This window comes from Dasypus novemcinctus, chromosome 1, assembly GCF_030445035.2.
Source record: "Dasypus novemcinctus isolate mDasNov1 chromosome 1, mDasNov1.1.hap2, whole genome shotgun sequence".
In the NCBI taxonomy this organism is placed as follows: Eukaryota; Metazoa; Chordata; class Mammalia; order Cingulata; family Dasypodidae; genus Dasypus; species Dasypus novemcinctus.
In genome coordinates this window covers 172,614,712-172,642,035 of record NC_080673.1, presented here as the reverse complement: position 1 = coordinate 172,642,035, position 27,324 = coordinate 172,614,712, and the positions used below count along the sequence as shown (strand labels likewise).

At 35.7% G+C, this 27,324-nt stretch overlaps 1 pseudogene; it reads left to right on the top strand.

Annotated features, from left to right (window-relative positions):
- Positions 1-4,211: 4,211 nt before the first annotated feature.
- Positions 4,212-27,324, top strand: part of LOC111765273 (RAB6A-GEF complex partner protein 2-like) — a 48,126-nt pseudogene continuing 25,013 nt past the window's right edge.

Sequence of the window (27,324 nt, the reverse complement as noted above, 5' to 3'; positions counted from 1 at the left end):
GGAGCTTAATATTTTCCTTTGTTTGCTTGTTTAATTTTTGCAGAGTGCTGTATTCTATCATTCTTATCTTTCACTTGAAGCTTTGAAACTCTGTTCATCCCTCTCCTGTAGATAGACTCAGTCCCAAATAACTGAGACTTTTGAACATATCATTAAATCTATAATGTTGAGTAGAAGAGAGAGAGAAAAAGAGAAAAAGACTGAGAGAAATTAGAAATATTAAACAGTAAAGAATTTTCTTTCAGGATATTGAATTATGGTATGAAAAATGAGAAGAGTACCTAGAAAGGGATATAAGAGAAGATTTTTACTTGTTTTTGTTTTTAATGGGAACAACTATTCCAACAATGTTTTGTTCACTAGTATGTTTTAAATAGTATAGGATCAAATGAAAATGAGAAGACATTCTAACAATGGGAACATTTGTGTAGTTGATACTGTGAGACTTGAAGAACACTGATTCTGGATTATCAATAAGAAATTTTTAAAAAAGACATCAGAAAATAAAATCTTGACTAAATTAGCATATAACATGATCTTATTTCTAATAGCAAGGTATACATTTACCTTTTTTATTTTGTGGAAGATTTATATTCATTTCTTTTAAAGAATAATAGGCTTCCAGTTCATCAACTACTTGTAAACTTAGATAGATCAAAATTATATTTTACATTAAGATACAATATCAGAGAAGGAAACAGAGTCATTTTTTTTTTCCTTAACAATTTGTGAGATGTCTATCTTAAAGATTGTTACATGCCATTTTGGTTATTTGTACATAAATAGATCAAGCAGTAAAAAGAACACATATTGGGAACCTAAAGATTACATATCTTAACACAGCCAATTATTTAATCAAGTTATTTAGTGTACTATACCCACAATATACTCTTTCTCTGACTCTTAACCTGACCCTCTTTTTGGTCCTTGATTACTTCCTTGTTGGAATGTCCACTTAATATATTTATCCTACCTACCCTATTTGCCTTGTCTCTAAAAAACTAGCTTTCTTAGCTTTTCTTAGCTAGTTTTTCTTTCTCCATGTAGAAAGAAAACTAGCTTTCTTTCTACCTGGGGCTGAGATTTCATCTTCTGCTTGCTCTCTTTGTGCCCATCAAAGGAGAAAATAAGGGGGTAGGTGAGGACTGGGATATGACACTGTGTATGTGACACTCGGAGCAACTTCTGAACTCAGACCACGCTGTTGCTTGTAGGATCTTGATTCCCCAATGGCTACTCAGAGGTGTGAATCCTAGAAGTGTGGAGGAGCTAATACCACATGTGCTAAAGTATAATTAATGAGAGACAGGAGATTGGAAGGAACTGGCAAAAAAATCCCTCAACTTCCCTCATTCTGAAAGATTCTTTCATGTTACAAGGATCTACATGGTTGGTCTGAAAATCATTCTGACAGATCAAGAAGCCAGTTGTTCTTTCAGCTGAAACTGAGGCCAACTCCATAATCTCCCCATTTTTGCTATCTGAGCTTTGTACCTCAGAGCAAAGCTTAAGCATACAGCTTCTTCTCAGGTTGTTTGCTAAGGAAACTTGTGCTAAGACATTTTGCAACAATAAACTCAGAATATAATAAGATGAGATTAAATTCCTGGACTGGAAATTATTATGAGATGCACTATTGTTGGCAGAAGAAATTTGTATAAATCAGAAGAGGTTGGGCATCATTAGGATAACATATGGGGTCAAACTTGGTTTTCTCTTTACATTGCATAAAAGCATATATTTTATCAAGATAGTAATCAGAATTCTATGATTTGTTAAAATTATATTCATCTGCTATTATAATCACAAATGTAATAGGCATCTCTAGGTCAGCAATAGACTTCCCCATGAAGAAACCTATATTGGCAGTTTGAGATTATTTATGAATTCCAAAAGGAGAGATTATGTTAGTAAACTGGTTTATTCCTCTAGGCATAATAACTGTTTGATTGTATTAGATTCAGCTGAGAAGTCTAATTAAATTATGTTTAGATTAGGGCTGTGATTCAACCACATTATTAGAGTACAACTCAGCATTGAGCCCCAGCACCCATGGTGGACTGATAAAACAGACACTCACATGGAAGCAGACACACAGAGAAGAACACAGAGGAAAAGAGAGAATTTATTAGGCATGGGAGAAGCTCTGGGAAGAGAGATGAGCCTGATAGTCTACAGCTGACCTTGTAAAGAGACTAAAGCAGCTGAGCCCAGAAAGAAATGATTCCAAGGGAGAGAGACAAAACTTGTGCCATCCTCCAGCTGAAATCAGAAAAGGCTGGACCCATGGAGCCTTAAGAGGGGAGAGGAAGGCTGAGCTCTAGCATATGTCACCTGCCATCTTGCATCAATATGTAGCAACAGACTTCAGATGAGAAAGTACCTCCTGTGGTACCTTGAGCTGCACTCTTTAGGGCCCTGCAACTGTAAGCTTCTACCCCAAATAAATACCTTTTATAAAAACCAACTGATTTCTGGTACGTCACACCAGCATCCCTTTGGCTGATTAATATACCTATATATCCATTTATATATATGCATAAAATGTGTGGAAATACAGATTGAAAAATAGATAAAACCGGTTTGTGTAATATGGTTGAGTTAGATATAATATTCCTTTTTTATAAAAAGTTTTTTAGATGTTATAAGATAAAAGTGGTTCTCATGGAATGCACAATTTTTATTGATAGTTATGTACATAAGTCTAATTAAAAAGTTCATGTACAAAGTAATGATATGAAGAAAGTATTGAGTTATGCATAAGTTTTAATTTCATATTTATTTGGCATACCCATTCTAAAAATAAAGATTTAACATAGTGTAATGGATAATGTGGCAATTTGACATTGTTTATGAATTCCAAAAATAGATATTGGAATGTGTTTGTAAACTGGTCTGTTCCTCTGGGCATATTAGATTGCATTAAATTAAGAGGTTTCACTTTAATTGATTAAATTATTATTAGGGGGTTGATTCAGCCATCAATAGGATGTTGAGTCCCTGACCCCTTGGTGGCAGGGACTCACAGAGAGAATGACATGGTAGAGGAGAGGGTTTTAGTTTTGATGCTGGAACCCCAGGGAGAGAGCCAAGCCTTTCAACTGACAGTTTACAGCTGGCCTTGTGGAGACACGAGAACAGTGAACCCAGAAAGAAATGAGCCCTGGCAACAGTGATGAGCCTTATGCCAGCCTGTATCTGAGATGGGAAGAAGCTGAACCCATGGAGACTTAGGGAAGAAGGAAGGCTGAACCTTCCCAGACATTGCCCACTATCATGTTTCAACACGTGGCAACAGATTTTGGGTGAAGAAGTAACTTTGTGTTGGAGTCTTTAGGACCTTGTGACTGCATGCTTGCTTCAACCCCAAATAAATACCTTTTATAAAAGCCAACAGATTTCTGGTACTTTGCATCAGCATCCCTGACTAATACAGGTAACATCAGTGGATTTCAAATGCATTTTCAGTTCTGCTCCTGGTAACTACTAAATAATAATGAGACCTTGATGAAGTTACTTAAATTCTCTCTTTCTCAGTTTTGTCATTACTTAATAAAATTAATAACTTGATTTATATTTCACTTCTAATATAATAATTTCGATTAGGTTGCTTATTTGGTACAGTATAATATAATATATAGCTGATGGTCAAGATTGTGTAGTCTTTCCTAAATCAAGGCAGCTGCCCACTATCAAACTATTGATTTCATTCAGGAATACTTCTAAAATGTTAAATGACATAAATGAGGTTAATGATTATTATGCTCATTCTAGATAACTAAGACTATGCTGGGCAATGAAAATTAAATTATAAAGTAGGATATATTTGTTAAGTCATTCAACAAATATTTTGGACATATACTGCAAGTTAGCATTTGTACTTGACACTGATGATACAGTTGTGTAAAAGAGAAATGTGAACCCTATCCTCAAGCCACTGGCACATAAATGACTCACAAAGAAATAAAAGAATTTGAGCTACTTCACACCAACATGGAATTGGTGGTTCATAAACTCTTAAAGAAAAAGGCAGGTTGGGGTTCAGAAGCAAATGAAAGCAGGCTTTCTTATTCCCTTTATCTTTACTTCACTCCACATCTTGACTTCATTCTTACTTACTGCACCTGGTTTACTCCACAAGAGAGAAAACATCACTCCAGTGTCTGGTGTGTTCTACATATTACTGTTCCAACCTCTAGAGAGAGACTGATATGGGACACTCTTTTTTGTCTTGTCCAAGTCCAGAGAGTATAGGAAAAGGAAGTAACTGTCACAGTTTGACTAAGGTATACATCCTGAAGGAAACTCTGCTGCCCTATAGAGAGACCACCTTCCTTCAGGGTCAGCCAGTCTACAAACTGATCATTGACTGCCAGCATGTCAACTACCATAGGGTAGTTTATCAGGGTCCATTTGAGAGTCTTTGTGATAATTGGCCCCTCAAATTGTCCTGTTTCCTCAGAATGAGGTTGTAGCACCATCTAATACTTTCCTGGAGAAGGAGGAAGGTGAGAAAAAGGATTCATGGCTGCTGAGCTGGGCACTGAGGCACTGCAGAGTGCCTCATGGCTGTCCTATCCTCAGGCAGCCTCCTCTTGCAGTCACAATATCAGTGAATGCTAAGTATAAGTTGAGGCATTTGGCATCTTTATATCTGTATACAGATTTGGCAAGGATATGTTGGGAAAATTTAATGCAGGGGAATGAACTGTTTTCAGTAATTTACAGATCAAAGAGCCACAAGGAAAGGGGCCTTCCCTGTTGCATTTGACTCACACCTGATTCCAGGAGCTCTGCCTACAGTAAACCAGAAACATCCCTCCCCATCCCTCTCAGCAACACCCCTGATTTCTACACAGCCTTTGTGGTCCTGAAGTGTTGAATGCATTTTTTTTCCAAGAGTAACAAATTACTCTTAAAATTTATTTATTTTTTTATTTCTCCCTACTCCCTTTTTGTTTGCACTTGCTGTGTCTGTTCATCTTCTTTGTTTCTTTAGGAGGCACTGGGAACTGAACATTGGAGCTCTGATGTGGGAGGGAGGTGCCCAATCGTTTAAGCCACCTCCATTCCAAGCTTTGTTTAGTCTCTCATTATGTTCTTCCTCCTGTGTCTCTTGTTGCATCATCTTCTTGTATCAGCTTGCTTTGCCTGAGATCAGGTTACCCTTCTTGGAATAGCTAGAGCTTGTTACCTGGACAGGGCCTCAGTAAGGGCCTGTCAACAACTTTAGTTGTGACTTCCCTAACAAGGTGCTGCCTACAAGCCTCAACCTAGCCTCATATACCATCCCAGGCCCCAATATCAGCACCATAATCATCTAAAATAGGCCCCAAAACACACAGAGGCACTGCTTGTCTTCTGGATGCTGAGAACATAGTACCTGGACTCCAGTTAAGCCCACTTTTTCCAACTTGGTCCTAATGGCACAGACAATGAGAGATGGACTTTTAGCTGTAGAATTATTTGTTCAATATAAATTGACATAATAAAAGTCCATATCATTCAGAAAAGTCAAGCAGAAAAGTGTAGAAGCATTGAAAGACAATATTTCACAATATAAAATTGGATTATCAAAATTGGTATAAACAAAACAATGATGATACTATTCTTGGGATGCAAAGTAAGGGATTAAGAAAATATGTTCTATTGGATACCTAATAGCAAGGAGCAAATATACATAAACGGGCTGAGTTTGCAAAGATTTTCACTTTATTACATAAAAAAAAATTGTTTATTTTTAATAGTCACTAGTTGACAATTCTTGGACCAAAAAGCATGTTATCTGATTATTATAGAGCAGTTTTATGTTCTATTAAATTAGCTCTTTATAATGAAAAAATAGCATGATCAAGGGAAATTATCTGTATAGGTTTTTTAAAACTACGTTTTTGTATTTATAAAGGTGACTCACTATACAATCCAAATACAGATAACTTTGAATCCTTTAAATGTTACATGACTAATACTCATAACTGTGAAAAACATGCTACATGTTCTCTTAAATTCTTCTCCTCATGGCATTTCAACTACATTTTTTTGATCACTAAGAATGCTATAGCATAGCTTTAGAGAATGCTTTTCTCATTAAAATTTACCCTGCTGCAAGTTCAGAGTATGTATAATTTTATTTCCACTAGGTGATTTTTGTAATGTGTACAAACCATTCTCTCTAATGGAAAGTGCAATAGTAAGGCACTTTAAATAGGCATTAATCCTCACAATGCATTTGCAAGTTAGGTAAGCAACATGAAGCGGAGAGCCATAATAAACATTATCCACATTCATCCACCTTCACAGCCTGTGAAACTAGAAATCACATATCACGAACAAAGAATATTTGCAAAAGGAAAAGCAAAGATAGATGCATGTGGTTTAGTTCCTTTATGGTTGTCATAGACAGAAGTAAAAGATGAGCAAAAAAAGACATGCACCTTTTAGAATAAAAAATACCATAAATAATAAAGCTATGCAAGCTAATTGGCATGTAAGAGAAGAAATAAGATCTAATTAGACTTTTTTCAAGACACTGACATTTGCATATTTATACCAAAAAAATGTTTATGTACTCTAACCCTATTGCTATGGTGCTTCTTTTGTTTTGTATTTTAATTGATATGCAAATTTATTCTCCCTACATGAGTCAGTTGAGATGGACTATTGAATTATTTTGGGTGGATGCTTAAAAACAAGCAAAATCAAAAAATAAAACAACAAAAATGACTTTTAGGTTGTAAGCAGGTCCATGAGCAAGGGTTCCTGTATATTTTACCTGCATATACTAGCACAGAAATTCCACTGAATCGCCTAAGTATGGTGCTGTCTTAATGAATAATTTATTTTTCTTATTCTGAATACAGAACAAATGCTGTAAGCCTTAAAGAAGGTATTTGGAATCAACTAGAATAAAATATGTTTTAAACATATTTGGAATACAGAAAAAGCCACATTAAAACTCAAAGATATTTTTTAAAACTAAAAGACAGTAAAAATAGTAGAAATAAGAAATACAATAAATTAGGTTGCATTTATACAAGTGAAATCACTAGGTTAAAATAGCCTAGTAGTTTTCAGCTATCATTTCAATTACATTTAAATATTTGCCTAATGCTTGACTGGGCAAAGATCTGTCAACAGTACACTAAGTTAATATTCAACAACAAATTGCTTATTAATATCCCATGTGGGTTTGTTTATACATCTGGGTAACGCCTCCATTTAAGTAAACTTAGATTGTTTTATAATGCCCTATATTCAATATTTTACTATGATCACTGATATTATTTAAAATGATTGTGCATGTACATTTTAAATTATTCAACACCTGGAATCTTTTGAATCATTACCTCCATTTTTTCATATTTCTCTACACAAAAGAATAGAATTCCTAACAAATTCCTGTAATTTTTTCCAATAATATAACAAATGGAATACACACTTAGATTAACAGTATGAAAGATGAGCATCCAAGAAAAACTTCATTCATTACCATGCCCTAGCATGCTTCTCTTGCTGATTCAACAGAGCTTCCATTTTCAAAGACAGACTTTAAATCTCCATCAAATAATTCAACCAAACAAAATATGACATTTAAAATATCATTCTTTATAATGAGTATTTGAAACTTTATGCCAACAGCAAACTGTTACATATAATATCAGAAGGAGAAGAAACATTACAGAAACATGAATTGAACAACAAAGATATGAGAATCAAAGTATTTCTGAAAATTTATCTCAATGGAAGATATATAATGTCAATTTCTTCACCTACAATTTTTCTGTTTATTTTTTAATATGGCATAATTAAAAACAACCTCATCAAAATATTCCTAAAGTCAATAGTTTCCTTAATATAGGGCCAAAGCATATTCAAAGTTAACAAAATAACATATCAAACTTTTAACACTAGCATTAAGAAATCTATGGTTTTACATATATTTCATTTGGTCAGTTTGGGAATTGTTTGTACCAAGATACTGTCTCTTTATTTCATCCTTTGGAAATCTTATGAAAACTTTAAAAAGATTGTCTATGTTTAGAACAACATCAGTTTGAGAACTGTATGATAGATTATACAGAGACCATTTATTCATCTTAACTATGTGAACTTTAACCCAACATGCACTGGTTTTTGGTTGGACACAAAAACAAATATGAACATAGTATGACTGGAATACCTGGGAAAGAACCTCAGATTTCAAGTAAACAGATGATTTCAGCTGTGAAGTACCACAGCCCTTAACTGAGGCGTCATTCATGGGATCATGTCAAGTGGTAAGATTTCTGAGTATTTGGCTTTCTAGATGCCTGGCTGATCTTCTCCAAGGACACTGTAAGGTCAGCAATCAAGCTCCTCAGGTGATTGACCCCTTCTGAGAAAAGCAGCAGAGTGTGTTTGAGAAACTCATTTAGTTTTCTTTGATTCTATACATTTCCAGAATGGGAAGATAGGTCAGATAGGTATGGCTGTCTTGGGCCTTAAAAATATGGTTTTTTAAAGTTCCAGCTGAAGGTCTAAGGTAATAGAGGGCAGCTTTGCAACAGGCTGCAACTTTTGAACTGAAAGTTATTTAAAGCAAACAAACAGACAAAAAACGTGTAGCAAAAGCCAGGAAATCTAAAACTTAAGTAATAGAAAATAAATTGGAAAAGAACAAAATTTAACAAAATATTGTGAGAAAGATATTTATTGTAAGATAGAATTTACTGAGGTTTGAGCAGGCAAAGAATGCAGGGAAACAGAATATACACCCTTACTTTCCATAAGGAAAAAAAAAATCACATTTTTCTGTCCAAAATTGGCTATTCATTGTCCTTCCAATTTTCCTTGAATATTCTTACCTCTGAGTCTCTACCAACTGCTCCTCTCTCAGTAAGAATCACCATGTTCTGTCAGTTTGTTTAAAGGCTTTTCTTTAATGTTTACTTCAAAAACTTGTCATTCACATGAAGCTGGCTCCAACTATTTCCATCAGCAGAAATTAATCTTTTAAAAAATTTTGTTGTTACTCTGTGCCTTCTATTGGAAACTTGTTTCTTATTGCCCTTTGAATGGTTAGTTATCTTAATATGTGTGAGTTCAGTTTTGGACATATTTATGTAAAGTGTTCACCTGTAATTCAGGTGGAGATGTCAGCAGACAACTTAAATGGGAACATGAAACTCCAAAGGATAATTAGAGTTATAAGCACAGTTCTGTGGCTTGTATACACAACCTAATGGAAACAGTGCCAGTGAGCTGAATGCAAGGGAATAAATTCAGAGATAGAGAGCAGAAGACTGTTTTTCCTTCAAAAGAGAATTCTCTGCTTTGTTAAGGATCCTTATGAGACTGCAAAAAGTTTGGGCTATGAAGGATATTGGAAATCCTGCATCAGTGATAGCGTCAGTGATGGTTAGCCATTAGCTATGTGGTAACTGTCTCTGCCTTCGTTCTGGGGGGAAAAATAATAACTTAATAAACTTCCCTGGGAGAACATAGCACTTAAGCTGTGTCATCTATAAGAGATAATAAGTTTAAATTTCAACAAGGGCATGAGATATTCTTGAATCTTTAATCTGAGAATTTTTGTATAATTTTATTTGTAGTATCTCTGTTGAGGATTGAGGAACTTAATAAGAAAATAAAATAAACAGTGACAAGATTTTGTCCATGGAAACGGAGATAGAAGTTTCTTTGTTGTTGTTGTTGTTGTTTTTGTCACTCATTCCTCAAACCAACATGGTGGTGGGAATGGAGTTATTTCTCCAGTTTCGCTTAGAATTTTGAGAAAATTCAAGGAAAAGAACTTGACTAACAGATGTGAAACCAATGTAATACGGATTTATTATTTGATATTATTGAATATTATCCCTAATAGTAAGTCATATGGGTGTTTTAAAAATGATTCAGTAAACTATCTTTCTCTTAGAGCTTGAAATTTTTAGTTCATCTCTTATAAAGAGAACATAATGATGAATTTAAATTTGGCAAGTGACTGGACACACCTTGACCAAGCATTCTCCTAAAACATCAGTTCATCAAATCCAAATGTATAGTCTTACAAATCGCTGTGGTTTGTCCTGAGTGAGGCCAAAGCAAGCCTAGGCAACATGCAAAGAATAGTAATAATTTTTCACATTTCCCAAGTGCTGACTATTTGCCTTACATTTTACTTACATGATCTGTTATGTAACACTGGCAAGATAGTATCTCGGATTTATCAATAAGGAAAACACAAGACTGGATGCTAAGTACGTTATTTGCAGAAGTTGAATTTGAACTCAGCAGGTCCAAAACTGGGCTTGTTGAGGATATTGAACATGAAGAAGGCTAACCTTGTAAAGTCCTGTGATGCAGTTCTATTTAACATGCCTGGTTTTTTGTCATTACTTGGAAGTGAGGGAATAGGTGGACATTTAGCCAGATGCTCCAAAAAACATGCACAAGGTAGAAGGGTAGGAAAAACAAAAGTGAGATTTGGAGGTGAGCAGCAGTGTTACCATGGAGCACTGTGAAAACAGGGAGACAAATTGAAGTTGTTCCTCCGATGGTGAGAATGCTGTGGAGACTTTTATTGTCACTGTAATCTCTGAGCACATCTTTCTTGCTTCCTTTGGCTTTGTCTGCTGCAATCTTTCCTAAGTCATTAGTAACTCTTATTAGTTGCCTAGGGCTGCTGTAATAAATTACCACCACTTGGTGGCTTAGAAAATAGAAAATTGTTCTTCCACAATACTGGAGGCCAGAAGTCTAAATCAATATTACCAGAATGGTGGAAATTAAGTCAGCTGGACTGCACTTCCCCTGGGGGCTTCAGAAGAGAATTCATTACTTGCCTCTTCCAATTTCTGTTGGTTGCCCTGGCATTCCTATGATTGTAGTTGCGTTGCTCTAATCTTTGTCCCTGTCTTTACATTGGTTTTTTGTCTGTGTGCCCTTTATAGGGAAACATGAGATTGCATTTAAGAGCTACCCAAGGATAAGTTCTTCTCAGGATCCTTAACTTAGTCATATATTTTGCCTGAAAAGGTGATATTCACAGGTTTCAGGTATTAGAATGTGGACAAATCCATTTGGAATCCTCCCTGCAGTCCAGCGGAGTAACCATGTGACAAAAGGACACCTGTACATAATTTAACGATATCTTTAGGCCTCATTCTGAATTCCTTTGGTTTTACAGTTTGGTGGTGATATAGTACTGGTGGACAGACATTAGAATTAAAATGTTATGATTCAAATACAATTGCTCTAGGAAATAGGAGTTTGAAGGAGGAGGAACATAAGACTCCCCCAAGTTATAGTTTTCTTTCTCTTGTTTTGAGTGTATTACCATGTGTGCATTATCCAATGACAAAGGGGAATATATCAATAAATAATGTCCTGTTAAATAAGTTACCAAATAAGTACTTCATATAGTTTGAGTAGAAAAAGCAAACATTATGAAACAATATATTCAGCAAAATTTATAATAAATTTGATAATTATATGCATCATGAAAAAAATAGAAAATCAAGTATAAAAGGTTTACCAATCCAGCCCTCATTTTTTTAATTTATAAGAAGTTCATAATAATATTTTCTACAGTTGTCAAGACTTCAAAAGAATCATTTCTCTAACACATATTTTTTTTTCTAAAATAGTTATTAACTTTTGAAGAATTTGATCCCCTCCCTATTTTGTCTGAATTTCTTAAATTGGCACAAACAAATCAACAAATAACAGAGATGGTGACAAAGGGATATGAACAATAGCTCTATGGAATCCCTGGAGCTGTGTAACATGGATAGTAAAGTATTGGTTTGTTGAAGGAAGAAATAAAAGAGGAAACTGAAGCCTTGAACTTCCAGGGTAGAATAATGATTACAGCTATGGGAGTTTATAGGGAAAATTACAGAGACAGTGTCAAGAATGGTAACCTGACAGAAAGTTTTGTAAATATAAATTTAGATCCAACTCACAGGAGTTGACAAAACTTACTGCAAATGAAGCACTGTAATTCTGATCTTCTCAACATAAGTATATGCAAGAGGTTTAAAGAAATTTAGCTGTTCCTATTATTTTGATTAATAGCTTTCCCATCTTTTGAAGTATTATAAAGACACTTCATGCTGCACATTATTATTAAAAAAAAAAAAATCAAGGAGGTATATTACAAAAAATCTTGTTTTATGCAACATTATATAGTAAGAGGAGTAAAAATGAGTCTGTTTATGTTTTAAAGATCACAAACAACAAATACAAAATAAGATTTTTTTTGAAATACTTATAATTCTTCATAAAAATTTAAATTTCTGCACATCATTTTTGTTATATACATATGCCCACAAGCTAGGATCTTGAATTCATTATATTAGGAGATATAGTTGATACATTTTTCAATCAAGATTTTTCTTTCTGCTAAGTTTGATGTGAATATATGTTAAGGAAAATTTCACGCACTATGTTCTTAGTAATAGATAGTAATGATAATAATAAAATAAAGATAAATAATAAAGTAATAATAAAAGCATAAAGACAATGAAGTAATAATAATGATAAAAATATATTAATGAAATATCTTATACATATGGTGCTTACTATATGCCCAAGTCTATTCTAGTACAGACTATGTTAAAAAAATAGAATAAAATAAATTTAAAAATAAACAATTTTAAAACCCACTGCAGCAGCAGGCATGTTTATCTTGTTCCTGATCTTAGAAGAAAGGCTTTCAATACTTAAGTATTTTGTTGCATGATATTAACTTTGGGTGTTTCATATATTCCCTCTATCACATTGAAAGAATTTCCTTCCTAATTTTCTAAGTGTTTATATCAAAAAGGGGCACTAGATTTTATCAAATCCCTTCCTTTGTTGTAACAATTGAGATGATTATATTTTGTATTATACCTTCGTTTGGTTATATTAATCGACTTTATTATGTCAAATCACCCTTGCATAACTGGGATAAATCACACTTGATCATTGTGTTTAATCCTTTAAATGGGCACTTGGGATGCAGTTTGCTAGGATTTTTTTAGGACTTTTACACCTATATTCATAAGAGATATTGGCCTGTAATTTTCTTTTCTTATCTTATCTTTATCTGGCTTTGGTATTAGGGTGATGTTGGCCTCATAAAATGAATTAGGTAGTGTTCCCTTCTCTTTAAATTTTGGAAAAGTATGGGCAGGATCGGTGTTAATTCTTCTTGGAACATTTGCCCAAATTCTTTGTTGAAGCCTTCAGGTCCTGGGTTTTCTTTGAGGGGAGTTATTTGATTACTGATTCAATCTCTTTACTTGTAATTGTTTTGCTGATGTATTCAATTGCTTCTAGAGTCAGGGTAGATAGTTTGTATAGTGTATATTTCTAGGAATTTCACTATTTCATCTGAGTTTCCAATTTGTTGATTGACAGTTATTGATACAATCCCCTTCTATTCCTGTTATTTCATTTCTTACTTTAGTTATTTGTTTCATCTCTCTTTTTTTATGAGTCTAGTTAAGGTTTGTCAATTTTAAAAAATTTTTTCAATGAGTCATCTTTTGGTTTTGTGACTTTTATCTATTGGTTTATTTAAATCTCTATTTCTTTTATCTCCTCTCTAACATATTGTTATTTTCTTCTTTCTGTAAGTTTTGGATTTAGTTTGCTCTTCTTTTTCTAGTTCTTCAAGTATTGCAGTTAGGTCTCTGATTTTAGATTTTCATTTTATTAAATGCAAGTATTTGTAGGTGTAAATTTTCTTCTCTGCACTGCCTTTGCTACATTTCATAAGGTTGGAAATATATTCTCATTTTCATTTACCTCAACTTATTTCCTATTTTCCCTTTTGATTTACTCTTTAGCACACTCGGTGATTAAGAGTATGTTGTTTAATTTCCCCATAATTGTGAATTTCCCATTTCTCCTTTTACTGTTTCTTAGCTTTATTCCATTGTGGTTGGAGAAAATACATTGTCTGTTTTCCATACTTTAAAAAAATTTAATGAGAATTAAATTGTGACAAGATATGTTCTATCCTGGAGAATGATCCATGTGCTCTCAAGAAGAAGGTATTTCCTGATTTTGTTGAGTGAAGTTCTCTTATATGCCTTTTTAATTTTATTTATTTTTTGGGTTTTTTTGTATATGCCTTTTTAAAAATATACTTTTATTGTATTTTTTAAAGATTCTTAGATTACATAAATGCCACACTCCCTACACCTCCTACATTTTCCTACATTAACAATATCTTCTTCCTCAGTGTGGTGCAGTCATTACAATTGATGAAAACATTTTAAAACGTTGCCACTAAGCATGGATTAGAGTTTACATTGTAGTTTACACTCTCTCCTGCACAATTGTGTAGGTTATGGCAAGATATGTAATGTCCTGTACCCATCATTGTAATGTCATTACACCTGTGTTTCCCTCTTCCGCCTCAGAACCTCCAACGGCCACCACCTCCACATCAGTGATATAATTTCTTCCAATGCTAGAATCACAATAAATCTATAGTAGAATACAAGTAAGTCTACTTTAGTCCATATTCATTTCCCAAACATGAGGATTCTGGGACGGTGATGCCCACTCCAGCTCTAATTGAAGGGGGCCTTCGATCCCATGGGCCAGATGGATGGGACTCTCTTGCTTACAGTTACAGACTCTCTCAGTTCCTTGGTTGTTGTCCATCATCATCTCCTTTTTAGTTGTCCTGGGTGAGTCTAATGAACTGGAGAGTAGGTGTTGCAACTCTGTTGAGATTCAGGGCCCAGCTGGCTCATGGACAGTCCAAAGATTTTAGTCTCTTTGATGAACACCTATCAACCCTAGTACTAATTATGGATTCAAATAAAAGGGTCAGAAGAGCCATGTGTAGGGAAAGCACAACTGAGTCCAATTCTGTCACACTGGGGAACATAAATTCTAAAGTAGGCCCTTTGGCAAGGCATCAGACTCCTGAGATATCTGCCCTGACTACAGTATCTGGATATGTCCAGAGCCTTCAGAAGTCCCACTATTTAAGGTAGTATTTACTTTGGCATAAATGAGATCCTGCTGAGACATGCATAAGCATAACCTCTGAAATGAATTCCCAACTCACTTTGAAGTCTCTTAGCCACATAAAAGCATTTGTCTTAACCCTTTTCCCCTTTTGATCAAGGTCTTTTTCCAGTCACCTTGCTAGTTGTTGTTTGGTAGTAATCCCTGGGTTTCAGGGAGTCTCATCCCCGGGGGGGGGGGGGGGGGGGGGTCATGTCCCATGCTGGGGGGAAGATAATGCCTTTATATGCTGATTTCAGCTTAGAGAGAGGGCACATTTGAGCAACAAGGAAGCTCTCAGGAGGTAGTCTTTGACACCCTATAATACTAGGTTGTTTCAAATTCAAGAGTAAAAGTTCATAAGTACATTCTTCAATATTAATGGCCCATCAATGGATCATCTTCCTTCACAAGTCATTGCCTGTACTCAGGGAATTCTTGCTTTTCCATTAGATAATGTGGCAGAGCTCCCCAGGATGGGAATTTGATATTCTTTTGATTATTTTGTGCATCTCCACCCAATGTGACAATGCCCCATGGATGCCATGAATATGTGAACACATAGGCAGTGCCTAGTAGGGGAGAACAGAGCAATATGTCAAGCCCTCAATGTTGCAAGTAAGTATGAATATTGTTCTTCAAGGAGTTAAACCGGTTGGTTGCCATGGGTCCTGAGGGGTAGGAGAAGGAGGAATAGAATAGACAGTACATGGGGCATTTTCAGGGTCATGGAAGTGTTCTCTATGATCTTGCAATCATGGATACAGGTCATATTAAATTTTATCCAAATTTATAAAACTATGTTGTCCAAAATGTAAACTATAATGTAAACCATTGACCATGGTCAGTAGCTATGTTTCAATATTTGTACATCAATTGTAACAAATGTACCATCCAAATATTAAACATTATTAATAAGTGAAAGGGGGAAAGGGGGAAGATGTTAGTTATATAGGAATACCCTATAATCTGTACGTGACTTTTCTGTAAGCTAAAATTTCTTTGAAGACAAAATGAAAAAAGCAAAACACTGGGAGAATCAACAGAAGATAATGTCACTATACCTAGAAGACATCAGAGCTTACAGTGATGAAAGACATAATGTCAAAATTTTATTTTTTAAAGAAATTTTACACTATTTTTTATTATTCCAAATTTTCTTTTAATTTTTTTTTGTATTTTATTACTTATTTTTAAAAAATCATTATTACTTCATTTTATTCTTCTTTGTATTTGACTATTTCATTGGCTTCATTTTTTTCCTTTATTGAAGTATATCACTCGTACATAAACATGTAAACAATAATTGTATAGTAAAGATTGCAAACTTACAAAATAGATATACATAACATTACACAGGTGTCTCATACATCACCCCTCCACCAACTCTTTGCATTGGTGTGAAACATTTGTTACAAATTACGTAAAAGCATTGTCATAATATTACTACCAACTATATTCCTTATCTTACATTTTACATTTTGGATCACAGAAAGTTTAAAACTATGACAGGGGAGGATTGTTTGTCAGTGATGGGGATATATGGGAGGAGGTTCACCTGGGCATATATATAAAGCATATAGATGTGTATATGTCTTTTATATATAGTTGATTTAGAGCAAGGGTTCTTAATCTTTTTTGTTCACAGACCCCTTTGCCAGTCAGGTGAAAACTATGGACCCCTCACTAAAAGTCTACACTATACTATGTATTATTTAATAAATTAATCACAACCCCACCAACACATCCCACAGTAATAATGCTTTTTGAATTTTTAATTCAAGCTCATGGTCCACCTAAAGTCTTCTCATGGACTCCTTGGGGGTCCAGGGACCCCCAGTTAAGATCCCCTGGTTTAGGGTATCATTCAAGCATGTATGTCCTTTTGATCTGCTGCCTGGATGTTCTATCCATTATTTGAAAGTAACATATAAAAGTATGCTATAAGTAACAAAGAATCATCAATTTCTCCTCTCAAATCTGTCAGTATTTGCTTCACATATTTTGTGGCTTTGATGTTAGGTGCATCTATATTTATAGATGTTACATCTTGTTGAATTGACCTCTTTATCAGTGTATAATGACCACCTTTCTCCCTCATAACCACTTTTTATTTAAAGACTATTTTTTTCTGAAATCAGTATAGCTATGCCAGCTCTCTTTTTGTTACTAGTTACATGGTGTATTTTTTAATTCTTTCACTTTCGACCTAATTATGTCTTTGAATTTAAGGTGATTTTCTTGCAGACAGCATATACTTGGGCCAAGTTTTTTCATCCATTCTGCTAATCTCTGACAGGAGCTTTTAAATCCATTTACATTTAAAGTCCCTACTGATAATGCAGGATTTCTCTGCCATTTTGCTATTTAGGCTTTGGAAGTCTAATAGCTTTGTTTCCTTTAATTCTTCTACTAATGCCTACTTCCATATATATTTTGTTTTTTTAAATTTTTGTGGGTTTTTTTTGTATTGTATTGTTGAGTATTGAGTCCCTTCTCATTTCTCTGTCACTGTAATGTTCATTTATTTTCCTTGTGGCTATAATGGTGTTAAAATTTAACATCCTAAATATATAGCAATCATAACTGATTTGATACCAACTTGACTTCCTTAGTATACACATATATTGTTCCTTCCCCCTTCTGCCCCCAGCTTTTTTTGGACAGTTTACAAATTCTATTTTTATTTCTATGTCCTACTCCATCGATTTATCATTATTTTTATGCATATGTATTTTAGCACCTGTAGGAATTATGAATTATAGTTACATATCAAAAAATACAATACAATAGCAGTGATTTTTTTCTAAATGATTTTCTTTACAAGAAGTCTTAATTTCTTATGCTGATGTGAATCACTGTCTAGTGTTATTTCTTTTCAGTATGAAGTAAAATCTTTAGCATTGCTTGTAGGGTAGGTCTAATGGTGATGAACTCCCTTAGCTTTTATTTATCTGGGAATGTCTTAATCTATCTTTCACTTTCGAAAGAAAGTCTCACTGGGCATAAACTTAGTTGGCAATTCTTTTCTTTCACCACCTTAACTTTTCTACACACTGCTTCCTTCATCCAAAGTTTTTGAAGAGAAATAAGCACTTAATCTAATTGGTACTCCATTTTACATTGGCATGATACTTTTCTTTTGAAGCTTTAAGCACACTCTCCTTATCCTTTGCATTCAACAGCCTGATCAGTTTGTGACCATGCATAGTTTTCTTCAACTTTATTCTAATGGTTTTCTCTGGGTTCATTGATGTGCATATTCTTTTACTATATTTGGGAAATTTTCTGTCATTTATTTCTTTGACTATTCCTTCTGCCACTCTATTTTTTCTTCTTCTGGAACTCCCATATTGCATGTATTTTTATGCCTGATGGCCAGAGGTCTCTTGGGCTATTTTTTTTTCCTTTTATAATTCTTTTTAATTTCTGCTTCTCAGGCTGACTCATTTTAATTGTCTTCAAGTTTATTGATTCTATCTTCTGTAAGCTCCAATTTGCTGGTGATCCTTCCTGGAATTTTTTATTTCATTTATTATAGTCTTCAACTCCAGTGTTCTGTTTGGTTCTTCTTTAAAACATCTATCTCTTTATTGAGATTCTCATATTGTTCATGAATGGTTTCCTGAATCCTTTTGTTCTTTCTCTGTATTCGTCTATATCTCCTTGAGCATATTGAGAAATGTGTTTTAAAGTCTCTGTGTGGTATGTCCACAATTTCATCTTCTTTGTTGTTGTTTTCTGGATTTTTATCCTTTTCCTTTGGATAGGCCATTATCTCCTGTTATATTGTCTTCTAATCTTTTGTTGCAAATTGTACATTTTAATATTGTAAAACGTTAGCTCTGGGGTTATTCCCTGAGATGTCTGTTTCTGCTTTTGTATCCAGCTATTGATATGACAGGAAATTCTTGAGTATCAGATCTGAAGTAGCTAATCAGAAGCAGTAATTGGACCACCCCCATTCATACTCCCCAGATCATGGGACTCTTGACTTTATGTCCTTTTCTGTTACTAGTAAACTGTGCAAGGGGTCAGATGCCATTACTGCCAGCCTTGAGAGTGGAGAATGGGCAATGATAACCACCTGTAGTAGCAGTTTGAGTTTATTTATGAATTCCGAAAAGAGAGATTGTTTGTAAACTAATCTATTCCTTTGGGTGTGATACCCTTTGAATGCATCAAATTTAGCTGGCATGTTTTGATTAAATTACCTTTGGAGTTTAGGGCTTTGATTAACCACATCTTGTAAAGTATGACTCAGATTGAGTTCCCACCACATTAGTGGGCTGATATAAAGAGACACTCACTCAAGAAGACACACAGGTAGAGAGTGAGCTCCATAGATGCCAGAGGAAAGATCCTTGTCATGTGACAGAAAGGAGAAGGCTCAAACAGCTAAAGTCCTGGGAGAGATGAGCCACTCACCTGATAGTTTGAAGCTGAAGAGAGTAGAGCAGCTGAGCAACTGAGAAGGCCTAGAATGAAGCAACCCCTATGCCAGGGACTGATATAGGAAGCCCTGGAAGACCAGGCAAAGATTGCCTACCTTCTTGCTTCAACATGTGGTAACTGAACTTTAGTGATAAAGCAACCTTGAGTTGTACTCTTTAGGGCCTTGTAATTATATGCTTTTAGGCCAAATAAATACCCTTTATAAAAGCCAACAGATTTCTGATATTTTGCATCAACACCCCTTTGGTTGATGAATACACTGCTTCATAAATAGAACAATTTACTCGTTTTTACTGATATTTTCCAGATCTTCATCTTGATGTACAGTATACTACTGAATTCTAGCATATTTATATAGTCTCAGAGAGTTTCCTTCTTTAATAATTTTTCTGGTAAAGGGACTGATTTCTGGAAGTAACTATTCATCTACCTTCCCACAATTCCCTGCAATATATAATTTTGAATATATTATAATGCATCCTACCTCGCTTTTTAAACTAAAGTTGCATTAATGGAAACTTTGAAGTTTGTCCATTACCTTTAATGATAATGAATAGTCACTTATGTCATTTTTGTCATAAGCAAAATATTCTAACACATTTTGATTGCATAGAAGGGCTAAGTATATTTTGGAATGTATGAGCATATCTATGAACATATATGGATATTATATCCTGCATCTATATCTGTATATCTAAATACTGAGAGAAAAAGAAAAAAAAATTAAGATAGGTACTAGGAGATCAAAAGAGTTATCAATTGTTAACACATAAAATATCTTTCATTTGAAAATCTTTTGATATGAGGCCAAGTGTTTAACTTTGGGTTACAGATCCAAGTCTTATGTTATTTTTAATTTATAAGCCATATTCATGAAATATAAACTATAATTTGGAGTTATATCTTATAAAGTGGATTAGAACTTAAAAACACATGAAAAGCAATTTAATAAAAAATTGATATTTTTATATTTTTCAAATTCCATAGCATTTTATTTATTTCCCAATTTTGATAATATATTTTAATTTTAAAATTTACTTTTCTTTTTTTGGACTTTCATTAAACATTTCCAAAACTTTCATTCTAGCTTTTAAATTGCAATAGTCATTTTCCTTTACTTACTTATGTTTTAATTATTTATATGAAATTCATCTTAATGGTATATTACACTAACACAGAACAACTGGAACTGACAAAATAGGTTTGGGATAAATCCAAGCTTGCTGTAAATGGTAAACGTAGTACTCAACTGGTAAGAGCAGAAATGAGCAGGAACAATAGAGTGTAATGTCTGGTCTTAAACATTCAGTTTGAAGGCATTCTTTATTCAAAGGAAATTAAAAATCTGAGTTATTTTTTTTAAATCCATTTTCTGTATAATCCTATTATAGTTGCAAGTATTCTTTGTAATTTTAAACCTTACAATGTAAATAAGCACAAGAGAAATGAGAAAATACAAGCTCAAACATAAAGGTGTATAAAGTTATATAAATATTATATTACAATATTCTATTATTCTATAAGTGAACATTCCTTGAAAGCATAAGAAAAGGTATAGGAAAATTGTGTTATATGTCTTCATTCCTTATAGCCTGTGAGTGGGTGTTCAAAGTTCTCATTGTTGGTTTCATTTTGAAAGTATGTAAGTATCCTGGTTTGAGTGTTTTGTAGAACCCAGAAAGTCCCATTCTTAAAGCAAGCTCACACCTGTGCCTATAAAGCTATTTTATGTGGAATCTTTTGGTTAGATTCAGTTAAGAGACCTTTTGATCATATCATTTTTTATTTGATCACTTCATTTAGGGGCCTTTGATTAGATTGTGAGTCCCTAGGATTGGCTTGAATTCAGTCGGGGGTCTTGGATTAGAGTATTTCAGTGAGATGCAACACAGTGTGGGTTTTGGCGCTCCTGCTGGAACCCTTTATAAATGGGAGAAGCTGCAGAAATGCAGAGAAAGAGAGCTGCCATTTTTTACCCTGCCATGTGAGAGAGGACTCAGGATCGCCTACAGACTCAGAAAGATGGAGAAACCCTGAAAAGATGAGAGAGAGACTGGTATCTGGAATCAGTCAAGAAGCTCAAAGCCGAAGAGAAAAAGCTGTATACCTGATTACCTATAGCTGAGCTTGGGAAGAGCATGAGCCTGGAGGAGAAACCAGAGACAAGCCACCATTTCACATTGCCATATGTCAGGATTCTAGGGGCACCAGCATCTTTGATGGATGCCTTGATTTGGTCATTTCCTCAACCTTGGGACTGTAAGATTTACCCTAATAAATTTCCACTATAAAAACCACCCCATTTCTGGTGTTTTACATTGGCAGTCTTTGGCAAACTAAAACAGTAAGTAAAATGAAAATTTTCAGTAAATACAAATATGATAATTAAATATCAAGACAGTGAACCCATAAAAATTGTTATAAAATTAGGTAGCACATGTTGAAAATTTTTCCAATTAATTAAGTAGTAATCTAGAAAAATAAAAAATGAAATAATGCAAGGAGCACAGATTACCTGACCAGAAATTTGGGCTCTAGTTTCAGATGGTCCAGGTTCAATTCAGGGTTGAAATAATATCATTTAAGACATATAACCTCTCTCAAGTTTTTTCATCTGAAATAATGTGATTACAGTAAAATCATTTTTTTTTCAAATTCTACTCAATTTATTCATTTTTTTAAAAGATATTACATTAAAAAAATATGAGGTCCCCATTCGCCCCCACCTCACCACTCCCCCCCCAATAACACTCTCCCCCATCATCATGTCACATTCATTGCGTCTGGTGAGTACATCTCCAGGCATTGCTGCACCCCATGTCCCGTGTTCCACATCATAACCTACACTTTCCCTCGTTCCATCCAGTGGGCCATGGGGGGACATACAACATCCGGCAATTGTCCCTGGGGCACCACCCAGGACAACTCCAAGTCCTGAGAATGCCTCCACATCTCTTCTCTTCCTCCCCTTGCCCACACCCAGCAGCCACCATGGCCACTTTTTCCACATCAATGCCACATTTTCTTGATTATTAACCACAATAGTTCATGAATAGAATATCATTAAGTCCACTCTGATCTTTACTGTATTCCTCCTTCCTGTGGACCTTGGCTTGGTTGTGTCCATTCCACATCTATGTCAAGAGGGGATTTAGATCCCACATGGATATTGGATGCAATCCTCCTGCTTTCAGCTGTAGGCACTCTAGGCTCCATGGTGTGGTGGTTGACATTCTTCAACTCCATGTTAGCTGAGTGGAGTAAGTCCAATAAATCAGAGTGTAGGAGCTGAAGTCTATTGAGGTCAGGGCCTGGCTATCATATTGTCAGTCCAGAGATTCAAATCCCCTAGATATATCTTAAGCCCCAGCACCAACTACAATTCCAGTAAAATAGCATGAAAGGCTTGTGAAAAGAGATCCCATCTGAGTCCAGCTCCATCACGCAGAAACACCAGCTCCAAAGAAGGGCCAACCGACATGGCACTGAACTCCATCTGCCATGACCATAAAGCCTGTGGGTCTCTGTATCCCTCAGAAGAACCAATACCTGGGGTTGTATCTACTTTATCTGTCTCTGGGACTCTGCTTAGGTGTGCATAAGGGCAACCCCTCTGATAACCTCCAGACTCTTTTGGAGACTCATAGCCATATAAACTCATTTGTCCTTTCTATTTCCCCCTTGATTTAGGTCAAACAGCATTTTTAACTCCTGTTATTATATGTAGACAGGGATATTCTGCTGGTCCGCATTGAACCTTTAATTCAAGGTCATTTTCTAGTTTCATCATCAGCTGGTACTTGGTAGTGATCCCTCAGTGCCAGGGAGGCTCATCCCCGGGTGTCATGTCCCATGCTGGGGGGAAGGCATTGCATTTACATGCTGAGTTTGGCTTCAAGACTGGCCACATTTGAGTAACATGGAGGCTGTCAGGAGGGAACTCCTAGGCACAGTGCTGCTCTAGGCCTTGTTCTTATTTCAGGTGTATAGACTCACAAGCATAGTCATTAGTATCAGGGGCTCACTGTTGGACCCTCATTCCTTCCTGGTCCTTACTGTTGCACCTGGGGGACTGCCACTGCTCCCCTAGGGACCACGACAGAACCCCCACTCCCTGGCCAGTAACCCAGTAGTACCCCCCAGCTGTTGTTTTTAATTGTTTCCACTATGAGTATATCCAAACATTTCCATGCCCCCTGGACATATACCCTGTATAACTCCCTGTCAACCAAATATTGCCTGTCCATAACATCCCATACCAGTATTCCTCCGCTGCCATTGTTGAACCACTCTGTGATCCAAAACTTCCTGAAAAGTGAAGTCCAATATAATGTCAGGTTCCCTTACTAGTAAAATGGAAAATAGTGATGAGTTTAAAGGTTAGATATAGAATACATATTGATTTGGAAAAATTCTACATCCTATCTGAGGGCGCACTGCAGACAGCGGGCGGTGTCAAGGGCGGATGCACAGCGGCGCGAAGAATGCTGCGGAGACGGAGAGTGGTGGCAACGCGTCTGCTTTATTGAGGAAGACAAGCATTTATATAGGCTAGGGCGCTGGCGGTAGCAAGGCTAAGCCAAATAAGGCAATGTATGTGAGGGGAGGCCGCTAATTGGCTGGGGGACGGTTGGGGGTGAGGTACGAGGGTAAGCGGCGACGTGTGGGGTGCGGATTGGCTTAAGCTGAAGGCGACCTCCGATTGGTTGTTGGAGGCTGTTGCTAGGTAAAGGGGCAGAGGCGAGGTTATCATTCTGGCGGGGGGTGTATGGGGGCTGGGGCAGAAGATAAGGGGAAGTTGTGGGTTGGGTTCTGGTGAGGCGCGGGAGAGGCAGGTCGATTACCCTAGGGCGGCCCCTATGGAGACCGGATGCTGGGTGGAGATAGAGGAGGCAGCCCTTACGGGCAAGAGTAGCAGGGGGGACAATCTACCCGCGCCAAGCACTCACCCAGCAGGAGACGAGGCCTCATCTCAACGTGCTGGGCCTGCCCAATGATGGTAGCATGCTTGTTACCTCACCTATCTTTTTCTTTTCTTTTTTTCCTAATTATTGAGCTTCTCTTCACAGGAGCCCTAGATCACAGTAATTCATATATACAATATACAGTACTCCCACACACCCACCATAAAACCTTTTCCCTTCCACAGCGATAATCTTTTAACTTATTCATATCATATTTACTGAAACTGATGTACAGACTCCAAGACAATAGCTTTCAAACAAGGTGACATCTGTGCTTACATTGTGGTTCATACTTTAGGATATACAGTTTTCTAAATTTTTTAGTTATCCTATGTTTTACATTACGGTTTACATTATTAGTCTGTTGTCCCCTATATGTTTTTGGTGTAATATTACATGTTTTATATTCATCCTTGTGTACTCTCATGAAACTCCTCTCTTGCCCCCACATTTACCTTGGTTCCATCCATTCAACATCCATTTTCCCCTCCCCTTGGGGCCCACAGCAACAGCCAATCTCCATTTCCCAAGGAACCACGTCCAGAGATACTTGCAACAGTGTTCAGAGCCTGACTTGCTCAACTGCCCTAATGCCCTGGGAGCCACCCTTTTTCTCACAGTAAAATCAATTTTATATGTTTGCTGGATAGAATAAATGAGATAATAAATGCAAAACCAGAACAATGCTTATTACACATAAAATGATAGGAGCAGAGAAATTAGGCAAAAAGTAAAAGACAGGGTATACTGGTTTAAAATGTAATTCAAAAGAGATTTTACTCAGAAAAATCATTTGTACCATAAATAACCACTGTTTGAGCAAAAATTGTTTAATTTTCAGTAAAAGTAGGTAATAAATCTCAGGGAATTTCTAAGGATTTCCTTTACCAGACAGTTCTACAATGGTATTGGGATCTAGATTTCCACCATGATTGATTCTGGCCTCTGGGTACCTTGACAGTCTCTGATTGCTTTTTTCCCTTTTTAATAAAGCAACTGTTTACTGAAGTTTTCAGTAACATTTGGATTTATAATTAGAAGTAAATGGGCAATGATTTTCAGTGTAGTCCCTGCTTTAGCACATCAACTTTGGAAATGGCATCTTTCAAATGAGAATGAAATAAAAAGGAAAAAAAAAAAAAATAGTGGGGGCAGGTAGCTAACTAGGAGAGAAAAAAGAAAGCAGAAGATCCAAAGCCAAAATTTTCACTTGCACAATTTGTCCATCTTCTCACCTACTGTGTTTATCTTTTAATTTTTTTATCTCCCTTATTATATCCCCATCAGGGAGCATTCCATGCTTCATTGCTTGATGCTATTAGAATTTAGGTTGAAAAATAATTTCAAAGCTATTCCATTGTTCACCTTTCCTATCCAGACCCCAAGGTTGATTGGTATATGAAGAGAAAACAAATTTACTGTGTGTGTGCAGTATGTGTTTGTGCAACATATACATCAATGCTTTTGAGTTTTTAGGGTTCAAATTGTTTTCTATATCTGGCCTCCCACTCCATAAACAACCCAATTGATATACTAGAGTTAAGTTGTGAATTAATTTCTATCTCTTTATATATTTGGGAATTGATTGGGCAGGTAGTGCACTTGAGATAGCAGGTAGCGGAGGAGTCCCTTAGGAATCACCCTCATTTACCTGATGCCTTCATTTCTCAGACCATTTGAGATGCTAATTACAAATTGTTTTTGATCACGATGATGACCCAAAAAGTGACACTGTGAGAAGAAATTACCATTTGAATATATCTCTGCTCTAATGAAGGTTACTCACTCAGGAACCATTAGCAAAGAATAAATAGAGCAACACATAGGCTGTTTTCTTTGTGTTCCTAAGTAGCTATACTGGTGAACATAAAAAAGCAAAAATAGACATAAAAAACAACTTACAATGATTTGATTTTCATGATGCCTTGATTAGATTTTCATAGATTACAAAAACCTTGCAAAAACAAAGACATTTGATTATGTAAAATGACTTTTATTTTCAGATCTAGGAGTGGTAAGCAGTGGAACAAAAGTATGTGAGTCATTTTTATCGTTTCTAGCCATGTTTATAGACTTGTTCATTGACTATTTTACTTCAGTTTACTCACTGAAACTCCTAAAAAAGTACTAAATGAGACCTGAGTTTTCAACTCAAATCCCAAAACATGACTGCCTGATGTGTGACTTGAGGTTTGAGAAAACTTATTTATTAAGCAAAAACCTCCTGGTGTGAAAAAAAAACATTTGATGTGCTTTTCTTGATGTCTCATTCATTTCTAGTTATCTTTTACCCACAGAAGCAACTGGCTAATCACTTAATATCCTTGATACCTGATGTGATAGTCTAATGTATTTCTGCTTTCAAACATGAGAAGAAACCTTTCAAAACCAACAATAGGTAAGCAGATGACCAATAAATCCTTTAGACCTTTGGGCTTATGAAAAAAGAAGCCTCATTCACACTTCCCTTCTATCATTTTAATATGGCTGAACAAAGGAACAAAAGCCCAGCAGCTGACAGTACTGTCATCTCTCTCCAACTCAGTGAAAGCACACATTTTCCAGGTTTTCTGGCTGTGCATTAATGAGGAAATTGTCAGAGGAAAAGAAGAAGTGAGTGAGTTCATGGTTCTCAGTTCCATATGTCAATTCTTCAGCTACCAACCCACTGTATTATGGCTTCTAGAAAATATGTTCCAGTCATTAGCAAATGGATATTTAGAGAACATTTATGTTTTTACTATATTATCTTATTGATTCTCCCCAATGAAATTCATTTAGATTTTGGGCATGGAGTTGCTTTCCTAATACTATCCAACAGTGTCTCCTCTCCTCAGTTGCAGACATATGTTGGCAAGGAGCCACCTTTAATTACTTCTCATTACTTTTGTTCTTCTTGTTGCATGTTCTCACT